General features: G+C 37.8%; 1 pseudogene; it reads right to left on the reverse strand.

The window, feature by feature from the left end:
• Positions 1-17,381: 17,381 nt before the first annotated feature.
• LOC115275348 lies at positions 17,382-25,742 on the reverse strand (annotated as a pseudogene).
• Between the last annotated feature and the right edge of the window lie 416 nt (positions 25,743-26,158).

The following is a 26,158-nucleotide window of genomic DNA, read 5'->3' on the forward strand; positions in this document are numbered from 1 at the left end:
CAGGCAGACAGACAGACAAAGGACCCAATGCAGGGCCTGCAATGACAGTAGAGAACCTGATGTGGGGCTCAAACGCAGGAACCCTAAGATTGTGACCTAGGCCAAAATCAACAGTCTGACATTTAACGGGCTGAGTCATCCAGGCACCCCTTACCAGGTCAGTTTAGGTTTATTTTATTTATTTTGAGAGTTAGAGAGAGAGCGAGCGAGTGAGCAAGCTAGAATCTGTGTCAGGCTCTGTCCTGTCGGTGCAAAGCCCGATGTGGTGCTTGAATTCATGAACCATGAGACCCATGACCTGAGCTGAGGTTGGCCTCTTGATTGGTTGAGTCCCCCAGGTCCCCCAGTCATTGTTAAGTACAGTGTGGCGTGGCTAGAAAAAGAAAAATCAGGGGCGCCTGGGTGGCTCAGTTGGTTAAGCCTCTGACTTCAGCTCAGGTCAGATCTCATGTTCATGGGTTCGAGCCCCGCATCAGGCTCTGTGCTGACAGCTAGCTCAGAGCCTGGAGCCTGCTTCCAGTTCTGTGTCTCCTTCTCTCTCTCTGCCTCTCCCCCTCTCATGCTCTGTCTCTCTCTGTATCAAAAATAAATAAAACATTAAAAAAAATCAGATCTGTCTCCAGAGATGACAGGATATGAATAAAATAATCATTTTCACTGAACACCTGGTATAAGATTTCAAAAGAGTCAGAGTTTTTATTTGTTTTTTAAAAAGTTCTTATGAAAAGGCTATTTATATCTGATGATTTTCACATTTTATCATTCTTGTAACAACTCACGACATAGAAACGATCTCAGTAAGAGTTACTTCTCTACACATTTTTCAGCATCCATTTGATTTTAGCCTTTTGAAAAGTTTTTTTTAAGTTTATTTATTTTGAGAGGGGAGGGGCACAGAGAGAGAGAGAGAGAGAGAGAGCGAGCGAGCGAGCGAGCGAGAGAGAGAGAGAGAGAGAGATGCTAGGGAGAGTAAGAGTAAGATGCTTAACCTACTGAGCCATCCAGGCACCTCTGGTGAATTTTTAAGGTAGCTGATGGAGTATTTTTGTCTTTAAGGTAAGAGAAAGATTAAAAATTTAATGATAGCAAGTGATTACAAAAAATGATTAGGATATACAGGATGTTTTTTATTTTTAAAAAATATTTATGTATTTGGAGAAAGGAGAGAGAGCAAGAAAGGGAGAGAGAGGATCCCAAGCACATTCCATGCTGTCAGTGCAGAGCCCAATGCAGGGCTTGACCTCAGGCAAAATCAAACGTCAGAGGCTTAACTGACTGGGCCACCCAGGTGCCCCCAAAAAGGTTTCTTTAATTTTGAGAGTATTCTGGGTACAAAAAGGGACTCTACAGTAGATATAACAATAAATCCTTTCAAAAATAACAGAAGTATTCATAAATGACTTGTCATTTAGTATCCTTATTTTTAAAAATTTAGTCTCAAAAGTGTTAAATAACTAACTTTGAATTGTTGGTAATTAGCCCTGAAACTTGGAGTGAAAATTTTAGTCAAGAATGAATCCTACAACTTAGCTTTTCAGATTTATGTTACAGATAGAAAGCTAGCATTTGCCAATAATTTCAAACTTACTGGTGAAACTCCTGAAAATCTGATGAATCACCTATTAGTCCTGCTTTTTCTTTTATAAGGAAAACTAACCCTAAGAATATATAAATACATATTGACATTTTAAGCAAACAGGGAACGTAGACCTCCCAAAGATTAAGCCATAATCTTTCTATTAGATAATTCTTCCTCAAGTTAAGCTTTGGTAGATACAGGTGTCTTGAGACATGGAACAGTTCCATAGCGTGCAGTCTTCTGAGTCCTGAACTTGAGCTATAATTTCTTCCCAGCACCTGCCCAACAGCTGGGAGCAAGGACAGCTGTGTAGAAAGAAAAGGCATTGACGTAACTCTTGGAAAACTAATTTCAGCATCAGATTTCTGGGCAATTGGAATCCAAGAAAAATTTCTTCAAGACCACGTAATACTCAGTTTTAACAGTTCAACTATGAAGGGGTTGTTCAGACATTTAAACCTAGACTCTGTTCCATTTCAGGAAAAGCAAGAAGTGTTTCTATTTCTTGTAAACATTGAAGTAGGGAAGTCTAAAGAAGAGCTTAGAAACAATGTAAGTGGAGAAGCAGATAGTATTTTTTAAATGTTTATTTATCATTGAGACAGAAACAGAGCATGAGTAGGGGAGGGGCAGAGAGACAGGGAGACACAGAATCCAAAGCAGGCTCCAGGCTCTGAGCTAGCTGTCGGCACAGAGCCTGAAGTGGGCTTCAAACCCATGGACTGTGAGATCATGACCTGAACCAGTCGGATGCTTAACCACTGAGCCACCCAGGCACCCCAGATAGTAAGTATTTGAGGCCTTGTGGTCCCATTTGCAACTACTCACTTCTCCTATGGTTGCGCATAATAAGCAGCCATGAACAATGTGTAACAACATGAGCGTTACCTTGTTAGAGTAAAACAATTTGTTACACATGAAACATAATGTCACACATGTAACTTCCATATGTAATAAAGTATTCTTTTTTAGAACTCTTAAATTTTTAAAACTTTGAGTGTAGCTCATGCACCATGTTCCACGAGTTTCAGTGCAACTTAGTGGTGTGACAAGTGTCTACATGGTTCCTTGCTCCACCGGCATGGCTATACCTATCCCATTACTTGCTATTACAGAATCGTTGACTATATTCCTTGTGCTCTTGTGACTTAAGAAAAGCTTTAATTCAAAAACTCATTCTCAGCTCATGAACTAAATAAAAGTAAGTGGTCACTCCTCCAGCATCTCATGAATTAGCCCAGCAGATTGTGAGAAATGGTAAAATTTTTGGTGACAACTTCTGAGAGTCTAAAACTAGAGTTTGCCAAATCTAATTGCTTATCCGCATCCTTTGGTGAATTGTCTTTTAAAATTCTTACATTAAAAAATAGGTGACAAATGCAGATAGGTTAAAATTCAAAAGGTAAAAATGCTTCTTCCAATTCCTGCCTTTCAGGGGTAAGCAATGTTAATATTTCTTAGGTTTCCTTCCAGAGGTTGTCAGGTCACATAACTGAACGTGCATATGGATTTGTATATATAATGAGATAGGTGTGTTTATGTATTTATGTAAATGTATAAATTATGAAAAGCAATCACATATGTTTAATGGGAATGAAGTTAATGTACTTTTACTTTCTCATAAAAAAGCATTCACTCTCCGATCCAGCAATTTTATGTCAGGGTATATATTTGAAGGAAATGAAATCAGGATCTCAGAGAAATACCTGCCCTCCCGTATTCAGTGCAGGATTATGTATAATAGCCAAGAGGTGGAAGCAACCTCTTTCTGTTGATGCCTGTGTGATACACATGGGTGAACCTTGAGTGTATTCTAAGTGAAATATGTCAGAGACAGACAAATACTACATAATCTCACTTAGATGTGACATCTAAACAACTCATATAAAATGAACTCATAGACTGCTTTCCAGGAGGTGGGGAGAATGGGTGAAGGGCAAAGGTAGGCAAAGGGTACACACTTGAGTTATGTAATGAGTATGTTCTGGGGATCTAATGTACGGCATGGTTACAAAAGTTAACAATATTGTAGACTTGAAAGTTGCCGTGAGAATAGACCTTAGAAGTTTCCAACACACACACACACACACACACACACACACACACACACCATGTTAGGTGACAGATGTGTTAATTACCTCATTGTGGTTGTCAAGTCACAGTTTATACATATGTCAAATCATGTTGTATGCCTTAAATTTGCACCATGCTATAGGTCAAGTAGATCTCAATAAAGCTGTAAAAAGATAGTCCATCTTATGTTTAGATTACTTATTTTCCTTTGTGTATCTTTTGGACTTTTTTCCCTATTGACTTGTTGACCCCTTTTGTACTAATTTATGTGAGTACTTTGTATATTAGAGAAATTCATAATTGTGATCTGTGCTCTCGTTGGGATTGTTTTGGTTTTTATCTTTTTCCTTAGCTTATAATCCTGGTTATGAAGAAATTCATGTAATTAAAAATAGTCCTTTCTTTAGGCTTTTGATTTACTTCCTTTAAGCATGCTCAGGCCCAAAGGAGGGGTCAAGGGAGGCAAGTACTTTATTTTTGTGTCTGAGGTGCCCCCTTGTCTCACCCTAACATCTGCCCTTACCTTCTCCAAACATTAAAGGAAAAGAAATTTTGTGATACTATCCTCTAACACCTTGATGCTTTAAGTGTTATAGTTGGTCTTTGTAACTTATTTTGATATAAAATGTGTGGTATAGATCTAAATATATTTATTTTTTGCCAGAAGGCTACCAGCTTCTAACAATAATTATTTTACATACTATATCTCCCCTACTGCTAATTTTGAATGCCACTTTATTGTGTAAAAAATTTTCTGTAGTATGTTTTGTTTCTGTATGTACCATTTTGTTCGATTCATTTATCAGTAACATACTGATCTGATAGGGTCTCATAAAATGTTTCATATTGATTAAGTGATAGTTCCCACTGCTTTCTTTATAGAATGTTGCTAACTATGACTTTTTCCATTTTAATTTTGGAATTAAAAATTTTTTAAAAACATTTTATTTATTTTTGAGAGAGAGAGAGAGAGAGAGAGCCAGCTTGAGCAGGGGAGGGTCAGAAAGAGGGGGAGACATAGAATCTGAAGCAGGCTCCAGGCTCTGAGCTAGCTGTCAGCACAGAGCCTGACATGAACCCATGAACCATGAGATCATGACCCAAGCTGAAGCCGGACACTCAACCGACTGAGCCACCCTGGCGTCCCTAATTTTGGAATTATTTTTTTAAAAAAAATTGGTACAAATTTATTGTGATTGTTTAAAAAATTTTTTATGTACAGAGAATTGACATTTTCATGATGTTGAATCTTCCCACTGAAGAACATGGTACACCATCCCATTGATTTGTTACTTTTTCCCTCAGTGGTACATTTAAGTTTGTATAGATTTTGTGCATTTCCTGTCTAATTAATCCAGGATATTTTATCATTTTTATTGCTATTTTAAATGGAGTATGGTATAAACTTCTTCAACATAAAGCTGAATTCTCCAGTGTCTCCAGAGCAATGTTGGTGGTTGAGGTAATTACAGACATCCTCCTCCTCTTACCTAGATTTAAGTGGGATACTTAAATTCATTTTACATAGGCATGATGTTGGCTTTTTTGCTTGGATTGATGGTTCCTTGTTAGGATAAATGAAAATAAATTAATGTAAAAGTGTTTATTTTTGAATTTAAAATGGAATTTGCCTTCTGTTAAATACCTCTTCAGCATATTAAATACCCTTATAGATAGAAGGTATTTCCATGACTTGTCTCATAAGTATTAAAAATTTTTAATTAATAGATTTCTTACTCTTGAATCTTAATGGTATTCCTAGGAATCTCACTTAATCAAGGTGTATTCTTTAAGTGCTCATTGTTTGTTCATTACATTCCTATTTGAAAATGAGGTGATTCTGTAGACTTTACCCTGTTGTAATACTGTCCAGTGTTGAGACCATGTTTTACTCAATTATCATTTGGAATCTTTGTTTCTTCACTTAAGAGTATTGGAATTGAGGGGCCCCTGGGTGGCTCAGTCAGTTATGTGTCTGACTTCAGCTCAGGTCATGATCTCAGGGATCATGAGTTTGAGCCCCAAGACAGGCTCTCTGCTATCAGCACAGAGCCTGCTTCAGATCCTCTGTTCCCCCTCTCTCTCTGCCCCTCCTCTGCTGGCTGGTATGCGCTCTCCCCGCCCCCCCCCAGAAATAAATAAATAAAGAGTATTAGAATTGAATGTTACTTGGATACTTAGTAAATCCCTGGTAAGTTTTTAAAAATGGAAGTTTCTTTTTTTTTTAATGTTTTATTTATTTTTGATACAGAGAGAGGCACAGCATGAGCAGGGAGGGGCAGAGAGAGAAGGAGACACAGAAGCAGAAGCAGGCTCCAGGCTCTGAGCTAGCTGTCAGCACAGAGTCTGACGCGGGGCTAGAACCCATGAAGGTGAGATCTGACCTGAGCCGAAGCCGGAGGCTTAACCGACTGAGCCACCCAGGTGCCCCAAAATGGAAGTTTCTTATCTCTATCTCCATTTAATAGATCTTCAGATATAAAAATGGTGTCACTTAGACATTGAGCAGTGAACAGTGCTTGGCACATAGCATACTCAGAAAGTACTTAACTGATCTCCTTTGAATATCAGTTTTAACGGAAGCTCTCTGAATTGTTCTCATGATCAGACAGGCTTATGACAACTGCTGGTCTAAACTACTTTTCTATTAATCTTGCATAATACCTAATTGAGTGATGCCGTTTTGTTTATGCACCTTCTATTCAAAAGTTTGCTTGGCAGATGTGAGCTAGACTTGTAGGGATCTTCTTGCATTCTATATAAATATCAATCACTACTGTATACACCTGAAAGTAACATAGTATTATGTCAACTATACTTCAATAAGAGCTTGCTTGGGTTATTAAGAAATTAGTGCAAAGGTATATAGAGATCTTGTTTATTAAAAAAAAATATTGCAATGGCAACTTAGTCAAAACAGCATACAATAATAGCAAAGCAAATACTCGTATCCTTTTAAAAGTGGACATGTTAGGTTTTTAAATTTTTTTTTGTTTTAATTTATTATTGAGACAGAGAGAAACAGCATGAGTTGGGGGGCGGGGGCAGACAGAGAGGGAGACCCAGAATCCGAAGCAGGCTCCAGGGTCTGAGCTGTCAGCACAGAGCCCGATGCAGGGCTCAAACCTATGAACCATGAGATCATGATCTGAGCCGAAGCTGGATTCTTAACCAACTGAGCCCCCCAGGCGCCCCTGGACATGTTAGTTTTTAGCTGTTGTATGAGAAGGTGTCTTATATCATCTACCAGAAATAACTGGAGGTGTTCTACCTGTTTTGAATATGAAAGAAATCTTCATATGTCTGTGCCCAGGTGATTCCATCTCTCCATCCTAAAGCAGAATAGAGAGTTAAATGTATTAACTCAGCACCACAGAAGAGCTCAGAAATGGTCATTGTGATAAACAGTTGTCTATCTACATATAGTTAACTAAGCTAGCAAATAATTGGCCAATAGTATATAGAGATACATAATTATAAGTACATAAAAAGAGATTTCAAGTGATAATGCTGATGTTTTGTGACTGTTTCCAATCTCAAGACCCATGTCAGTGCTTAGTGCTGTTTTGATTAGTGGTATTTGAAAGAACATGCAGAAGGTCTGACTTTGAGAATGTGCAGGAGGAAATAATAGATAATCTTTGCACACTTGGTAAACGTATCATGAATGCTTTGGACTATACTGTACAGGGCCCTCGTATCCTGAGTGACAAGATGCTGACCTGTTCAAAGTCAGAATAGATAATGTTGAAGCAAATTCCTAATTTTACTTTGAGTTTGGACATAGAGAAAAAGTCTAGTGAAGGAATTGAATGGTTGAGAGACACAATAAAACAAATGTGCTTCAGAAGCACTCAGAAGAGTGGAGGAGAGGGAAACAGAACATAATGAGGAGAGAGAGGGGTGCCTGGGTGGCTCAGTCCATTGAGCATCCAATTTCAGCTCAGGTCATGATCTCACAGTTCATGGGTTGACAGTTCGGAGCCTGGAGCCTGTTTTGGAGTCTGTGTCTTCCTCTCTCTCTGCCCCTCCCTCACTTGTGCTTTGTCCCTCTCTGTCTCAAAAATAAACTATAAAAAATTTTTTTAAATGAGAGAGAGAACCCACTAGGCTTTAAAAAAGTGAAACAAGCAGTTGAGAATATTTGTGAGAGATTAAAGAATAAAATCATGGAGAAGAATGCACAAAACATTCAGAAATACTGCCGAGTATTTCTGTCTCAAGTTACAAATGAGAAATAATGAATTAATATGAAAATAGAAAGAGTTGCAAACTAATTTTGACCTAACTGTATATTTGAATTGTTATCATACTGTGGTTTCTTGTTTTGAGATCATCATTTAAAGATGGCCAGGAATTAGGAAGCAGAATTAGAAGGCAAGGCTAACATGATTACTTGACTTTGCTGATTGGTTTGTTTTTGTTTCCTTGTGTTTTTTTGGCAACAACTTTATTAAAATAATCATGCATGAATACAGTTCACCCATTGAAAGTATGTGCTTTTTTTTTTTTTTTTTGGATATTCACAGAGTTGTGCAACCATCACTGCCATAACTTGAGAACATTTTCATCACTTCAAAAAGAAATGTACTCTTTTTTTAAGTTTATTTATTTTGGGAGAGAGAGAAAGAAAGAGAGGCAGAGGATCCCAAGCAGGCTCAATGCCAGTAGCACAGGGCCTGACAAGGGGCTAGATCCCAAGAACCACGACATCATGACCTGAGCTAAAATCAAGTGTCAGATGCCTAACCAACTGAACCATTCAGGTGCCCCGGAGACTCTGTACTCTGATGCTACCATTTTCTGATCTTTCCATTTCTCCCAGACCTAAGAAATACTTAACCTCCTTTCTATCTCTACTGATTTTCTTCTTCTGGCTATTTCATATAAATGGAATCGCACAAGATGTAGTCTTTTGTGACACGGCACTCTCAGTTAATAGAATGTTTTCAAGGTTCATCTGTGTTGTGGCTTATATTGACTTAATTCCTTTATATGGCCAAATATTCTACTGTATGGGTATACCGCGTTTTATTTATTCATCAGTTGATGGACATTTGGGTTCTTTCTGCTTTATGGCTTTTATGAATCCTGCTTCTATGAAAATAGGTGTACATGCTTTTGTGTCAATGTATGTTTTCATTTCTCTCTTATGTGTATTACCTACAAGGGAGGTGCTGGATCAAATGGTCACTCTACACTGAAATTTTGGAGAAACTACCAGACCATTTTTCTAAGTGGTTACACTACTTTATTCTCTGTTACTAGTAACAGTATTCTCTGACTACTAACTAGTAGCAGTCTCTGTTACTGGCTTCCTATCTGTAGTAATCTCAGATTTTCTTTACAACTTTGCTTGAATGTATGGAGTAACTACACATCACATTTTGCATTAGATAAGGGTTATTCTTGAAACTGCCTCTAAGACTATGCTCCTACTTAATTTTTTTTGTTGTGTTGCAAATCTTAGGCATTGCTAGAACTTGAGCAGTGGGAAGAATTAATATTCTCTGCTCCTTTTCAACTTCGTTCCACAAACATTAAAGGAACGTCAGTCATAGACCTTACGCTACTTAGCACTGGGTGTACAAAGGTGAAACAATATAATGTCTTCTCTCATTTCATTCATGGCCTTGTAGGGAAGCCATATTGTAGTATAATTATTTTTATGCGCTGTATCTCACAATAACAGTAGGCCGAAAGTGGTACAGAGTTTAAACTTCAGAATTTCTGTTTCTTACCATACTTCTGTCTCCAGTTCTGGCAATGCTGATATGTCTTCTGAGATGTTTTTCATTCTCTAGTATGTATTTATTGAACACCTACTTTATACTGGGCTGAGTGCTGAGCAGTTCTTTTGATTCAAAATGAAGTTAGGATGGGGGGACACTTTTTTTTCTTGTGAACCAATTATTATCTTTTTCCAGTTAATCTTCCATTTTCTCCCTAACATACTTAACTCTTCGGTCCTGTTCTCTGCACTGAGGACCTCCACATGCTTCTCTCACTGTACTCAGACTCCACGTCCAACCCTACTTTTAGTCCTCATCGATTCTGGACTTCATTTTTTCAGTTGTTTCCTACGTGCTACTACTTGGTAAAATGCTTAACCAAATGTAACCAATTCTTTTTTTTTTTTTACACTTATTTATTTTGAGAGCATGTGCTCTAGAGAACATGAGCAGAGAAGGTCAGAGAGAGAGGGAAAGAGAGAATCCCAAGCTAAAAGCACTATTAACAGGGAGCCTGACAAAAAGCTCAATCAAACAAAGTATGAGATCATAACCTGAGCTGAAATCAAGAGTTGGGTGCTTAATTGACTGAACTACCCAGGTGCCCCAATGAATTCTATTTTTTTGACTGAACTACCCAGGTGCCCCAATGAATTCTTTTTTTTTAAATTGCAGTTTATTTATTTACTTGGAGAGAACAAAAGAAAGAATGCATGCAAGAGAGAATCCCATGCGGGCTCTGTGCTGTCAGTGTGAGCCTGATGCAGGACTCAATCTCAGGAACTGTGAGATGATGATGTGAGCCAAAATCAAAAGTCAAACACTTAACTGAGCCACCCAGATGCCCCCCTCACCCAAACAATTCTTAATGGAGTTTCCAACTGATGCCAGTCATTTTCTCCATTAAAATACTTTCTTAATTGAAATAGCATACTCATCAAGTTGTGTAAGATTTATGGCACAATTTATGGCACAATGTATTATTCACAAATTTCCCAAAAAGTTTTAATGGATATTTGAATGTGAATACACAGAATATTGGTGCCTTACATTACAGCGTGCTGTTAAACTTGGCCCTGGAGCATCTTTAAGGGTAGCAACTAGTTTAGTCTTTGGTACATTAACGTGACTGAGCTCACTGTTTTATAACTATTGTGTTCATATAGAAAGATGTCTGATAAATTACACAGAAAAATATTCCCCTCTTTGAATTTATTTTGCAAAAGCTTATTGCTTTTTTAAAGTATGGCTTTTCTGTGGTTGTTAAACTGACATAGAATTAACTTGACTGAACGTGGATGGATAATTGGCTGGTGCTTAATTCAAGTGCTAAGGAAAATAAACTTGGAAAGAAAGTCAATATTTTAAAATTTAAAGTTATGCTATTGTTCTGTCTTTAGTCTATTGTTATCATGTCAAGGAGGGGGTCAACTGTTTTATGGTCTTATTGCTACTTTTGAATTGGTGATGTGGAACACATGATTCTAATGCTATTTCTGTTACATGGAGATGTAGACATCAATTTTGAGAATTTTCTTTATAAAATATCTCTTTATAGATGATGGTATATGTGTTTGCTGTTGGGTCAAGGTAAAACACTAAGTATAAGATAGAACTATTTTTAAAAAAAAAATAGAAGTGATTTCTAAATATGTAACCAATGACAAATTTAGATGATGAGGTCTAAAATCACTGATGCTGTTAACTGGAGTGAATATAATATTCCAGTTAAATACTTGATTACCTGAAATTCTTATAAGGTGAATAAAGTATAATTTCCTGTAGATCCTTTTATAAAATCATTCTACGGTATTTTCTTAATAAATACAGGTCAGGGAATTGGAGCAGATTTTCAGGGGTCTTAACTGTTTTTAGAATATCATTATGACATGCCAGTTCGTAATTATTTTCCAGGACTCTGGCTCCCAAAACTATTGGCAAACAAATCAATTTTTCAGTACTTCTGTAAGAGATGGAACAAATTGTTACTGTCTTTCAGTTGCTTTTATTCAGTCCTTTAGAAACATCTGACCTCTGATGCCCCCATTTGGAGATAGTACATAACCCTGTTCCAGTTAGTTTTCTTTTTTAACTGGACTATGGATGAGACTAGGTATTTTCAAACAATCTAAATGACATAGCTAAGAAAATAAAATGAATTTCTAGTACCTCTTGAGAGTGTCTGGGGAATTCTCTTTTCCTTATTGAGCGCAATGGTGAAGTTAGACGGAAGTGTGATGAGGAAGAAGTGGAGGAAGGAAGCTGACGGTGACACCCAGTTCTGTCAAAAAATTTCTCACAAGAGGGGCACCTGGGTGGTTCAGTTGGTTGAGCATCCGGCCTCAGCTCAGGTCATGATCTCACGGTTCGTGGGTTTGAGCCCCGCGTCAGACTCCGTGCTGACAGCTAGCTCAGAGCCTGGAGCCTGCTTCACATTCTGTGTCTCCCTCTCTCTCTGACCCTCCCCTGCTCACGCTGTTTCTTTCTATCTCTCAAAAAATAAGTAAAAGATATTAAAAAAAATTCTCACAAGAAGCTAGATGGTAGCCAATAAGTGTTAGAATCCAGTAGGTGACTTCAGGCTCTTATTAAAAGATACTGATTAAAAGTGGGACCAAACCTCTGGTGACAGATGGCTCTGCCTAAGCCAGTTGACAGGGGACAACCACTTAGAACTTTGATTCACATTTTAGTTAAAAACTGTTTAAAAAATATAATCAGCTCACTTAAAGTTCACTTGGTGAAAAGCCACATCCTGGAATTGCTGGAAGCAGTACAGTGAAGTGGAAAGAGAACTGGAACAGGACACCAAAAGTTTACTTTTGGCTGCAAGGCAGTGAGACTCAAATAGTATACTTATTAAATGCCTTGCAGTTGTTAAGGGCGATGCAAAGGTGACTCCTGGCATGCAAAAATACTCTTCAACTTAAAAAACAGTTTTAAAAAATGTTTTATTCATTTTTGAGAGAGAGAGAGAAATAGAGTATAAGTGGAAGAAGGGCAGAGAGAGCGAGGGAGACACAGATTCTGCAAAGCAGGCTCCAGGCTCTGAGCTGTCAGCACAGAGCCTGACGTGAGGCTCAAGCTTGTGAACCACAAGATAATGACCTTTGCCAAAGTTGATGCTTGACCAATGGAACCACCCAGATGCCCCATCTTTGACTTTTTTTTTGGACTTTTCTTGATTGAATAGATTAAAACCTCATTTTAAATCTATACCAAGATAATAAGAGTAGGCATGAACAAACATTGCTTAAAAAAGAATTCAGGGGATTCTCATTCTTGAGTTCCTCTGTGGTCACTTATTTTTGTAATCCTTCTAACAGTTACTCAGCCTTTGCCTTTTCAACTTAGAACCCTGCCCTTCCTTAAAATTGTTCTTCTTGTTCTAATATCTTCCCCTTGCCAGCAGTAGATCCCTTTAGAACTCCTCCCGATTGAGCATGGTTGCCACTCGGTGGGCTCTATTTAAATTACTTTTGTCCCTAATCTGCAGTGGACCCATTTTTTAAAAAGTTGATTTAAATAATGTCTGTGCCCAATGTAGGACTTGAATTCATGACCCCAAGATCAAGAATCACATGCTCCTCCAACTGAGCCAGTCCGGCATCCCTGCATTGGACCCTGCATTTCAACACAATTTCTTTGTGTTCAAACATTGGAAAACCCTGTTAAACAGTAACAAGCACCTGATAAGAATCTCAATTTCAGTTTCTATAACCAATATCATAAAACATTTCAGAATGCCATCTTTACCTTAGGGACTGGTCATCTTGTACCTTAAAGACTGAAATAAAGGATATATTTTAGTAAGGGATCGAGATAGCTCAATCTGGAGCACAAAGTCCAATGTGGAGAGAGGACAAGCTTGTCTGTCAAGTTCAAGTTGCCATAGAGAAAGGGAAGCAGCCATCTAGGCAGTCTTCACCTGGATCCAGTGGGCTTCTAGATGGTCTGTGTTCGAGTTACAGACGGCTCAAAAAGCCCTGAAATTGCATGTACATTTCTCTGTGCCTCTGTTCATTTTCCTGGGGAATAAAGCTTCTAACTGCTTTAAGATTCTTCTTGGGGTTTTGTATGCAAAGAAGTGTTAAGAAAAAGTGAATTAGGAGGAAGCATTAAAAAGGGTTCTCTATGGTAGAGTTAGAGCTAAGTAGGTAAAATCTGTATCAAATCTCTATCACAATCTATATGTCAGAAGACAGAAAGAATAACATTACCATTTTCATATTTTAAAGGTGCCAAATTTAGAGTTGAGCGGGAAGCCATCTTTTTTTTTTTTTAAATCTGAAGTTATGATATATTATGGTCAAAGACTGTTGCATGTAAAAAAAAATTTAAAGTGTAATTTTTCCATTGTATGCTGATGAATTTTAAAGCAGATGTCAAATAAATTCTATGAACAAGCAAATCAATGTATATATTATTATTTTTAGCTTCATACTACTTTGCTTGGTAAAATAGAATGTTCCTTGCTGAAGATCCTTAAATACAGATGTGGGACTTGGCGGACACAGATGAGTACAGCAGGGTTGTGGCCTTGGATTAGTTTACGCTCAGGAGGCACATGAACCAGTCTAGAATTCGGCATTATAAACATTTGCTAGTTAGCATATTTATTTTGCCACAGTATTTTACTCTTCAAAAGTATCTTAATATAAGTTATTTACTTAAATGTTACATTAAAAATCTATTTTAAAACAAAACAGTTAAAAACAGCAACAGTTGTTATTTGTAGAATAGTTTTTAAAAAGGGTCATTTTGGCTAATGGCAGTTCATTATACTATCATTACTAGAAGTAGAGAATAAAAGTATGACCTTAGCAGAGGAAATCCAGTTCATGAAAAGAAGACTACTACAATTTCACTTAACTTTCCTCACCCACAACTGAAGACCTCACTTTAGAATAGCGAGACATTGGTCATTATATATAACTGAGCCTGACCAGAGATTAAATAATCTGGAAGTCTTGCTTGCTTACCTGAACTGGCAAGTGGTCTTGCTGGAAGTATATTCTGGATATTTCTGTTTAAAAATGTGTGTGGATTTATAGACACACACCCACACCTGATCAACAGCCCTACCTGCATTGAAACAAAAGCACAGTCACCTGCAAACTTAGAAAAATAGGCTCATCTGAAAAACTGGTACTGCTTTGCTGTTCTCAGGAGTCTCATATCAGAAAACTTTTTTCCGTTTCTCTAAGTTAAGATTGAATGTCCTCATCAAATGAGCTAAAGCCCATCTTGGGCTTTTTTCTCTTCTACCTTTTCCACTTCCCAAGGTAATGTAATGTTTGGCTGGAGTTCAACACCAAAGGTGGAGGAGGGGCGGGGAGGAAAGGAACTTGCATGAATGTAGGAACTGTGTGTTTACTATTGTTCTTGTTCTTTGTGGAAGTCCACTGAGGCTTGCAGATTAGATAGAAAGTACTCTGTTTATAGGAAAATAATTAACAGAGAGAGACCTTTTTTTTTTTCCCCCTGAGAGAAAGAAAGAGGATTAAAAATGCTGTTTTAAAATTTAACACTTCTCTAGTCTTATAAGTTGACTACTGTTGACAGTGTTTGGGTAAAACCCTTTACCTTACTATGCCAAAAATAGGAAAACAGGCAATTGAATAAGATTGTTGATATTTATCTAATAGTTAGATTTAAAAATTTTTTTTTACAACCCATGGTTATGGTAAAACATTTTTAAAGTACAGTGCTCTATCAAAATAAAAATCCTCTTGCTCAGTCACTAGCCCTGCCTTTGTCTGTTCAGCCCACCTCCAAAACACACCCCTGACCAAGTTCTACTTCCTTGAGTTAATTACTATTAAAGTGCAGGACAGGTTCACCAACTCTGACCTACCTGATTTTTTTGTTAAAATTTTTTTAAATGTTTTATTTATTTTTGATACAGAGAGAGACAGAGCATGAGAGAGGAAGGAGCAGAGGGAGGAGACACAGAACCAGAAGCAGGCTCCAGGCCCTGAGCTAGCTCTCGGCACAGAGCCTGATGTGGGGCTCGAACCCACGAATGTGAGATCTGACCTGAGCCGAAGTCGGAGGCCTAAATGACTGAGCCACTCAGGCGCCCCCTACCTGATTTTTTTTGTACAGCTTAGGAACTAAAGATGATTTTTACATGTTTATACATGTTTTTAATGTTAATTTTTTTTGAGAGAGAGAGAGAGAGACAGAGACAGAGACAGAGACAGAGCATGAGCAGGCATGGGGGGGGGGTCAGAGTGAGAGGGAGACACAGAATCCAAAGCAGGATCCAAGCTCTGAGCTGTCAGCACAGAGCCCGATGTGGGGCTCCTATCCACAAATGACGAGATCTTGACCTGAGCGGGATGTCATATGCCCAACTGACGGAGCCACGCAGGCACTCCTGTTTAAATAGGGGGAAAATGATATTTTGTGACATGTGGAACTTACATGAAGTTCAGATTTTAGTGTCTATATAGAGATTGCTGGATGGAGTGCAGCCATGTTCATTTCCTTAGGTATTGTCTGTGGTTACTTTGTAATTCTAACAGCAAAATACAGTACTATGACAGGCACTGTCAAACATAAAATATTAACTGTTACGGCCTTTTACAAAAAATGTTTGGTGACCCCTAATCCAGGGTATTGTTCTATGAGTCTTCCTCTCTTCCCTCTTTCCTCTCCCTTCCTTTCTTGTTTCTCTATTTTCGTCTAGTTACTCAATGTATTAACAAATGCACAGTTAAAGAAGGAGAGTGAAATTACAGAGTACGTGTGAGGGTTATCTTCTGACACCGAGGAACGTGTGCTTCTAGTATTTTAACTTTAGACATAGCACTGGTTTGAATTACCATGTTAAGATAAACATTTTTCCTATACTGCATCTCTTTAAAGAAAAGAACGTTGCTTTGTCCTACCAAAGATGGATATGAGTTTTGTCATTTTATATAGTAAATTTATAGTTTTCCTAACTGAACCTTCCTGTGGTCCTAAGATCAACCCATGTAGCCAGGTCGTATTATTCTTTAACTATATCATTGATTTATGTATTTCTTCAATTGTGGCTTTCTTCTTTACGTAGGTTTCTCCAAGGGAATCTTCCTTGGAACATGCTATGTAAATAGAATCCTTCCTTCCACACTTTGGCTATTGTCAAACAGATGAACATAAGGGAAGGGAAGCAAAAATAATACAGAAACAGGAAGGGGGGGCAAAACATAAGAGACTCTTAAATACAGAGAACAAACAGAGGGTTACTGCAGGGGTTGTGGGAGGGGGGATGAGCTAAATGGGTGAGGGGCACTAAGGAATCTGTTCCTGAAATCATTGTTGCACCATATGCTAACTAACTTGGATGTAAATTAAAAAGTAAATACGTTACTTGTTAATAATGGGTGGTCAGTGGGTTGAGCGTCCAGCTTCGGCTCAGGTCATGATCTCGTGGTTCGTGGGTTTGTGGGTTGGAGCCCCGCGTCAGGCTCTGTGCTGACAGCTCAGAGCCTGGAGCCTGTCTGCAGATTCTGTGTCTCCCTCTCTCTCTGACCCTCTCCTGCTCATGCTGTCTCTCTCTCTCCCTCAAAAATAAAATAAAATGTTAAAAAAAATTAAAAATAAAAAAACGTGTAGTGACTGGATGGAATCTACTGTATTGATTAAAAATGCTAGGAACACCATTTAGTTGCCACTGTAATAAACTGACCTTTTTAAAAACAATTAAAATGCTGGCATTGTCCAGAATACTTTAACAGGTTTATTTTCGATTGTAATAAAGTTGAACTGCTGAAAGGTGTTCACTAAGCCTTTTGACTTGCACGAATGCTTTATGTCCCGCATTTATATTAAAAATTCGCACACAAATGAAAATGGAAAAACTGCCAATACCTGATTTCTGTCCCCTATTTTTCCATTTGCAATTGTACACTTAGGTATCTTTTGACCCCATGGGAGGGGGGGAATCTAACATTCAGAACTGCCAATAACAAGAAGCGATTTTATTTTAAAGAATGAAGTGTTTTCCGTCAGAGTGGATGCTTAAGCATGCAGCGTCCTAGCTGGATGTCTTCTGGCATGATTGTTACACAGATAGCACACAGGTTGGTATTTTCAAAGAAGCCCACCAGGTAGGCCTCACTTGTCTCTAGAAAAGCACCAGTAGCCGTGCTCTGGAAGCGCAGATCTGTTTTGAAGTTCTGAGCAATTTTTCGCACCAGACTCTGGAAAGGAAGTTTGCGGATCAGAAGTTCAGCGGACTTCTGATAACGTCTAATTTTGCCACAATACCGGGCCTGCAATGATGAAGTTTCTTCACCCTTCCAGTAGGGGGCGCGCTCTTGCCAGCGGCTTCTGTAGCTTCCTCGGTGCTTTACTACCAATCCATTTGCTGGCAGGCTAGACCCCCTTCTAATTCTGGTGAAGCTCTGTGAGCTGCAGGCAGCCCCGCGGCGACTGTGAACACAACTGGACTCTACTGGTTTTAATTGAGGAAATACTTTTTGCGTAGGTGCTTGGCTACCTGATAAGTTCGAGAAATTTTATTTCAGTGGAGGATAATGTTTTGAATCTTAAGATCGTGTTTAATCTTACTGTGAAGTTATCTGAAATACTTTATTTTAGTCACTTCTTCAAAAGCAAATTTTATATAACGAAACATGCAAAGCAAATGGTTTCATTTTATAATTATTTAAAATTTAAAATGTTTTCTTAAATTTTTAAGCTATTATAAGTTTTTTCGATTTCTTTCCACCTGGGAACAAAATATAAGTTTATCCAAGTAAATAAAGATTTTTAATAAAGCAAGATAGTCCCACTTAGGGTTCGTTCTTTCAAGGACAGTGACTACATTTTTACAAAATGAATTGGTTACATAAATAATACATTGAATTTAGGGTTATAATTACCCATCCATTTAGGAGGTGTGTATGTATTTGCATGTAAGTGTCCATCTGGCTGTTTGAATTTGTCAGTCTCGCACTGAGAAAAAATAAACAGTGTTTATTTTGCAGAGTATGGGTCTCTGTACTAGGGGCAATAGTTATGATCAACTTCTTGGGCTTTCTTCTGGAAATACGTTCTCCATATTCAAGTGTGTCCCTATCCCATTTATCATTCATCTTTCATCTCCCTTATATACCTACCAATGATAATTTTTTGTTGTTTTGCTTTTATTTTTAAAATTTTAATTCCAGTATGGGTAACATGCAGTGATAAATTAGGTTTAGATGTACTATATAGTGATTCTCTAATTCTATACATCAGTGTTCATCATGATAAATGTATTCTTTAATCCCCATCATCATTGGGGCGCCCTGGTGGCTCAGTCGATTAAGCAGCTGATGTCACCTTAGGTCACGATCTCACAGTTCATGGATTTGAGCCCTGCGTTGAGTTCTGTTGACAGTGCAGAGCCTGGAGCCTGCTTCAGATGCTGTGTCTCCCTCTCTCTATGCCCCTCTCCTGCTCAGCTCTGTCTCTCTGTCTTTCAAAAATAAATAAACGTTAAAAAAAGTTCATCATCATCATCATCTGTTTTTTGGTTCGTCTTTTTTTTCTTTGTTCTTTTGTTTTGTTTGTTAAATTCCATATATGAGTAAAATCGTATGCCATTGTTTTTTCTGACTTACCTCACTTAGCTTTATACCCTCTAGATTTATCCATGTTGTTGCAAATGAAAAGATTTCTTTCTTTCTTAAGGTTGAGTAACATTCCATTGTGTATATGTATATGTGTACACACACACACACACACACACACACGCGCGCGCGCGCCTCATCTTTATCCATCTGTCTATTGATATCTCATTGTGATTTTGATTTACATTTACCTGTGATGAGTGATCTTTTCATGTGTCTGTTGACCATCTGTATGTCTTCTTTGGACAAACATCTATTCATGTCTTCTCATTTTTTAGATTGGATTATTTGGGTTTCCTTCCTTCCTTCCTTCCTTCCGATATCGAGCTGTAGAAGTTCTTGATATATTTTGGGTACTAACCCTTGATGAGGTATGTCATTGCAAATATCTTCTCTCATTCAGTAGATTGTATTTTAGTTTTGTTGATTGTTTCCTTTGGTGTGCAGAAACTTTTTGTTTTGATATAGTCCCAAAAGTTACTACTTTTGTTTCCCTTGCCTCAGGGGAGGCATTCCATTTCTCCAGATCCAGTTTGGGGAGGCAGCCCTGACAGGTCTGCAGAGGGATCCAAAACTAGTTTTCAAATGGACGAAGAGTTGATCGAGTAGGAAGAAGAAAGCAGAACCAATGAGTCCCAGGACAAGGGGAGGAGAGGAATAAACAGCGGGTCTGGGGAGCAAATAGGCCTAGGTCTCCTGGATGATGTGTGGGGCGGCCAGCTCCATTGAAGAACTGGAGAGAGCGTGCATATGGTCTTCTCATGAGCTTAGGGGACGAAGAATATGAAGATGGCAAATATAATGTTTATAATGAGATAAACTTGAGTTTCAAAGCTAATGATTATATCTGCCAAAACCCAGTTCTATTCATAAACTAATGTGAAAGTATCAGGATCTAAATTGGATGATGTTTTTAGGGAATTTGTACATCTTTATGTAGGCAATCATTTTATGTTGATAATTTCAAAAAATATTAAAAGAGGAGTGTTATGTGACATGAAAGAGGGTCTGTTTCCTCCAGCTGGTCCTTCACTTCACACAGCTAAATGCAATACTTGGTCAGGATTTTTATGGGCTAAAGATTGTACATAGAAATTTGCAATGAAAATTAGTGTTCAAGGAGCTACTTCTAAAAGTCCATTAAATTTCATATTATAATTCTTCTATGTATGGACTGATATTTTGTGTGCTTCATAAGTGAACAGTATAGCAAAATCATAAAAGAAGAATGAAGATCTTTAGCAGAACTGGGGATTGTTAATTTCATATTTTACACTTGCTGTATGTATTTTCAAAAATTACTGAATACTGCTGGTTGCTTACTTAAGATTATTTTGCTTACATCCTGGTCTTTTTTAGAATGAAAGTGATCTAGTTCAGACACTCCCCTTTTTCTGTGCTTTGTATACTGAGGGGAGTTGGGCCACATAGCTAGTCCCAGAGGGAAATCTTGATTGGTCTATTCCAGTGCCTTTCAACTAGAGACATTTGGCAGTGTCTAGAGACCCTCTGAGTTGTCACAACTAACGAGGGTGCTAGGACCCAGTGTGTAGAGGCCAGAGTTAATTGCAAATGCCCATACCATGTACAGGGTCAGCTCCTACAACAAAGAATTTTCCAGTCTCAAATGTCAGTAGTGCTGAGATTGAGAACCCCTGGTCTATTTTAATCCGGCCATGGTGGCCCCATTCTAATCCAGTCAGTACTGGTTTAAGTATGAATACGTTATTGATTCTGGCCAATGAAATAGGAGAAATCTAAGGAAAAATTTCTTGCTCATTAGTATCAAGAAATATGAAGAAAAAGCCCCCTTTGTCATTGTTTATGATAATGTCTAAATACGATGATGTGCAGATCTGTCACACCCACCTTGGGATCATGAGGGTGCTTAAGAATGCAAAGTTGATATCATTTAAAGAGCCTAATAGAAAGGGGTGTGTGTGTGTGTGTGTGTGTGTGTGTGTGTGTGTGTGTGTGTTTAAATATGAGTCATTGCTTTGACTGATCTTAGAAGCATCATGATTTAGGCTTTTTTTAGTTAAAAAAATAATTTTTCCTATTATTTAAATCAACTGAGTCTGTTTTCTGTTACTTTTAGTCAATGACATTCTAATTGATAAAATTACTTAGTATTTGCTTGTTTCAAAATACAGTTTTTAACCTTTTTTGACATTGAGTTTCATTGGTTTCATTTCTCATTGACATTTCTCTATGTCATATCTTTTTTTGTTGGAATATTTTTTGATTTTGTGAAATTTCAGAGCAAAAGTACTTTCATAATATTTATTGACAGGTGTAAGTCTAAAATATCTTTATTTTCCTCTCATGAAAATGAGAGCTTGCTTGGATGTTGAATTATTCCTGGTTCAGTAGATTCTAGATGTATTTGTTTAGGGTACAGTATCATCTAATTGTTTAGCATAGAAGAAAGACGAGGTAATTCTGACCCTCTTGATTAAAAAACTTAAGGTATTATCCAGTAAATTTTCTACTCCTTGATTTTGTATAAAAGGCAAAGAATTTGTCTAATGGAAATACCCAAGGCTGTGTTCATTTCTTAGAAGTGTTTTTTTTGTACTACCTAGCTGGTAATTGATTTTCATCCTATTAAACTCTTTCTTGAAAAGTTGTTTTGTGAGTATTGGATTTCTGACAGCATTATATATGTGTCCTTTATAATTTTTATTCTTTAGTATTATATTCAGAATTTTTCATTTGTCTTCTGGTGTGATTTTTGTAGTATTGAATTTAATATTCATGGTATCCATTATAGTAAAAAAAAGTTAACTGTCACATTTTCAATTATAATACCTCTTTACTCTTTTGAAATTGTTCTTTCTTTATAATTGCAGAACTTGTTTTTATATATATGAGCGAGATGACTCTGCAAAGGTGTCTCAAGCCAGATAATAAACCTTAGGAATGTCCTCTGCTTCTTAAGCTGCCCTTTTGGCTACATTTATACAGTGGGTGTCTTTGTGGCTCTCCACTCTATGATGATTTGAAGTTTGATTGCACATCTTGAAAACTCCAACAGAACTTAAATTTACTACCACCTACCATGTCTTGATTAAGCCTTATGTACAGGACTCACTGCAAACCTCCCGGATGTGGGGGGTTGCTTTCATTTTTGCTTTGAAGGCACACCTTGATTATGGGCATGTCAGTCCTCTCTCACTCTGATCTTGCCTGTACTTGAATTTTCATTTTGGCTAACTACCATTGTGTAGTTCCCAAGAAGGAATAATTTTTTTCCCTGTAGTACTCATTGGAGAGTTTGGAAGAATGTGGACTCCAGTTGCCATCTTAATTTGAAAGGTGCCATTTACCTCACTTTAAATTGAGCCTCAAATGGGTTCAGTGACTTGGCCAGGCTCACAGAAAGTGGCTCAAACTTAGATCTTTTCAACCCTAATTTTTTGTTTTCCCCACCAAAGGAGACATGACACATTAGGTTCTAACATCTGGAAGAGCAGGCCCATATGGGCTATTTTGGGGATCTTAGTCTCCAGAGCTGATTGGAGAGAAAGCAAAAACCTGTAAGGGGAATCTTATATTCTTCACAATGGGGCTCCTGACTTTACTCATGTATTTGATCATGCTTGATCTAACATTCTCATCATTGCCTTAACAATTGTAATGACAACTGATGACTTGTAGAACTCACTTGAAAAATAATGATCATGGGGCCATGTGACCTCTGGACCCACTTTTTCATTGTCCTGCTCCAGGTCCAGGGTGTCTGGGTTCAAACGCCTCATTCATAGCCACTGCAACCTAAGGCATTCTTGTAATAGAAAAGATGATAATGTTCACCTTCCAGACTTGTTGTGAAGATTGAATGAGTGAGGACCTGGAAGGTGACAGGAGAACGCTACCTTCCCAGACATATTTTTCTGTGAACCAGACTCTGGACTAGGCTCCCATAATTGTTACTGGAGATGACATAGGAAGTACAAAGTTGGCCTCTTTTGGGGGGGAGATACAATAAATGCATATAAAAATAAGTTTCCTTCTTCATTACTATAACTATTATTCACATGAGCCCACCAAGGCCAGAAACTAAGAAATAAAACTCTTTATCAATAAGATGAATGGATGTGAATTTTCCAAAATGCACATATATTTAGGGATTTTCCAAAAACGTATAATCTTTGAATGGGAGACTTCTTTCAAGAAACTGCCAGTTTTGAAAAATTATGATTCAGGGGTTTTAAGTACTAATTCCATTTCTATTTTAAGGGTATTTAACTGTGTCTTCATCATGTTTTTCATGGCCCAGCAAATTACTTTACTGAATTCTGTCTGCCGAGGAGTGAGATTTTAACCTGAACGGTCCAGGTCGTTGGGAAATGCTCCGGGGGCGGAGCTGAGGATATTCTCTGGTTCTGACGGTAGGTGTCGCTACGATCAAGGGAAAGCAGAGCGAGCAGAGGAGTCGGGAAGTAGAACAGGAACACGGAGGGAGAGAGATGCACATTCAAATTGTGTGAAGTATCTGGAGAAGAACCTATGACACCAAGATTTGCATATTCACAAGGTTATTGCAAGATCAGAACATCCTAATAGATATAACCGCATCTTTTCTCCTAAAACTGATGAGAAATACTTGCTAATTTCTTTGCATATCTTGCTATTTCTTCCCCTGATGATAAAACTGATAGAGGCGCCCAGGAATTCTCAAACAAGATAATTCTAATAGATTATGAATGAGATTTTCATAGACCAGCTCACCTTTAAAAGTCTAGTCCTTAAAATTACTTAAAGCTTAAACTTGAAATCTTCCATTAAGTATATTTTAATTACATAACTTATCAGATGGTTCAAAAGATATTTTGCTTGATAAGGATGTTATGAAGCAGTGACCTTAAAGATTGAAGTTAAGATGGCCTGGACTTAAAGATTTATTTCCTACTTGGAAGGTTTTTTAAAAATTCCACATCACTGCCACTTGTGTGCTAAGTGTATAGTTATCAGATGCATTCATATTTGTTTAAGTAAAATATTTGTAAACAGTTGGAGAGAATGGAGCCCATCTAATGTTTCCCTTTATTGCTAGGCAACATGGTAAACTGAAAAGTCTGAGAAGTCCATACTTCTAAGCGATGTATTAAATTCATTTTTCCACGTGTAGGCATTGGCAAACACTGTTGGAATAGATTCAGAATATTCACAATTGATATGTCATAGATATTGATGAATCAAATCACTAGAGTTAGAGTTGCTAACTCAGTGATGTCTGGGAGTTCTAAGGGGAAAAGAGTGTTGTATTTGTGTGTGGGGTAGGACTGATGATGGGCAGTTCCTGAAATACCTCTTAATCAAACTCATGAAGTAATTGAACATAGTAACAACTGGCATGGCAGTATTGGGGTGAATATCAGCTTCATGTGTATATAACTCAACGTCCCAAGGGCCCACAAGGTCTCTGGTTTAGACTCCCAAAACAAGTACCAAAGTTCGGTCTTGCTTCCCTCCTGATAGTGGTCTCTACTGACAGTTTTTGAAGGGGAGTGGTTTTAGTGATAGGGAGTTTGGACTGGGGAGAAAGTGTAAACGATCCAGAGGGAAGCTTGGTCTGTCCATTTCCAGAACTCTTTCTTCCTCAAGCTGTGATGGAGGCCTGGATGTACCTCCTCTCAAGGTTCTTATGGGCATCATGAGCTTAATGCTTTGCTGAAGATTAAGAAAGTCAGAATAGTATCTGACATAACTATATTACTTTGGTGATGCTGGGGAGTATACTGATAATGGAGATACAAGTGGGGTTCGTAGTGCTAGAGATAAACACAATTTGTTTTAAGATGTCTTGAACATTGATTTCTTTGTTCCTCCCGATAACTAATATCCCAGCTTGCATTATATGAAAACGGTTGCATTTATATTGGTCAGAAAGAGAAGACCAGATGTATGGGTCTAGAGAGCAGGGTGTCGTCACATGCAAAGTGTTGCTACATCCATTGCAATGGTTACCTTATGGTCCCATAGTAATTGTCCAACTCTTATTTGATATTTTATTGATGGTTTTGTTTTTGTTGGTTGTCTTCTCTGAAAAGAAATAGAGGTATGACATATCTCAGACCAGTGATTTCAGTATTGCTTTGAATCTGCTGTAATCGTTGAAACTGTTCTTCTGCATATCAGTATTATTATGTTGGTGATTTACAACCAAACATACAACTAAATTATCCAGGTTATATTAATCTTTATATTAGCATGCTTTAGAATTGCTAAATTTTTATAAATGGAAAGAGTAAAATATCTATATATATCTCTATCTGCCTCTGCCAAGAGGTTTCAATAAATATGTTCACTGCCAATAGTATGGATGTGTCATAAAGTTTTAAAACTATGAACATATACTTGGTTACTATGACTTCAAGAATTAATGAGTATCTTCATGTTTGGGGACTTTGTCTGCCAACATCAGGAGCCCACTGATGTCACAATACACTGTATTTTTCACTGTACAACAATTAATTTCTTTTAATTCCACAGTTTAGCATTCTTTACCTACCTTTAGTTTGTTTCTTTAAATTTCACTGAAAGTTGCATACTTTTTGTTCTAATGACTTGGTCGTTTTAATTCTTAAGACTGATACCATCATACATTTCATGGTATAAGTTAGTTGTACTCTTCCCATAATGTAAAATTACCTCGATGCTATGGTAGTTCTAAACATGCTACCGGCAAACTCGTTTAGAGGTCAGAGTATGAAAAGTGTCACCGAACACCATCTCATATGACATGGCTTGTTGGATCAACACACAGAGAGAGGTGAGGCAAAGGAGCTGTTCTTCTTAACATGATTTACAGGAATGCAAATGGAGCAGAAGACCCCATGATTAAATTTTGTGCCATCTATAAAATCTGTACCTCTTGCCCCTTTCTACTAGATTCCTCTTCCATGCTAATGGTGGGTTTATGATGATAATGGAAGTTGGAGATGGGCAAGGGGCTCAGCAGAAGAAATGTACCCAGAGTCAGCCTGTTTTATTAAAGAGACAAAGGACAAAACACTGGGCCAGTAGCTCTCAACAAATAGCAATGGCTTTTATCTGTGTGGGGTTAGTATGAGTGTCATCAATAGGTACTGATTCAAGCATGGCATGAATGAAGGGGCATGATGTGAACCTAGAACATTTGCAAGAATTTTTATATCTTA

Source organism: Suricata suricatta, chromosome 2 (genome assembly GCF_006229205.1).
Source record: "Suricata suricatta isolate VVHF042 chromosome 2, meerkat_22Aug2017_6uvM2_HiC, whole genome shotgun sequence".
NCBI lineage: Eukaryota > Metazoa > Chordata > Mammalia > Carnivora > Herpestidae > Suricata > Suricata suricatta.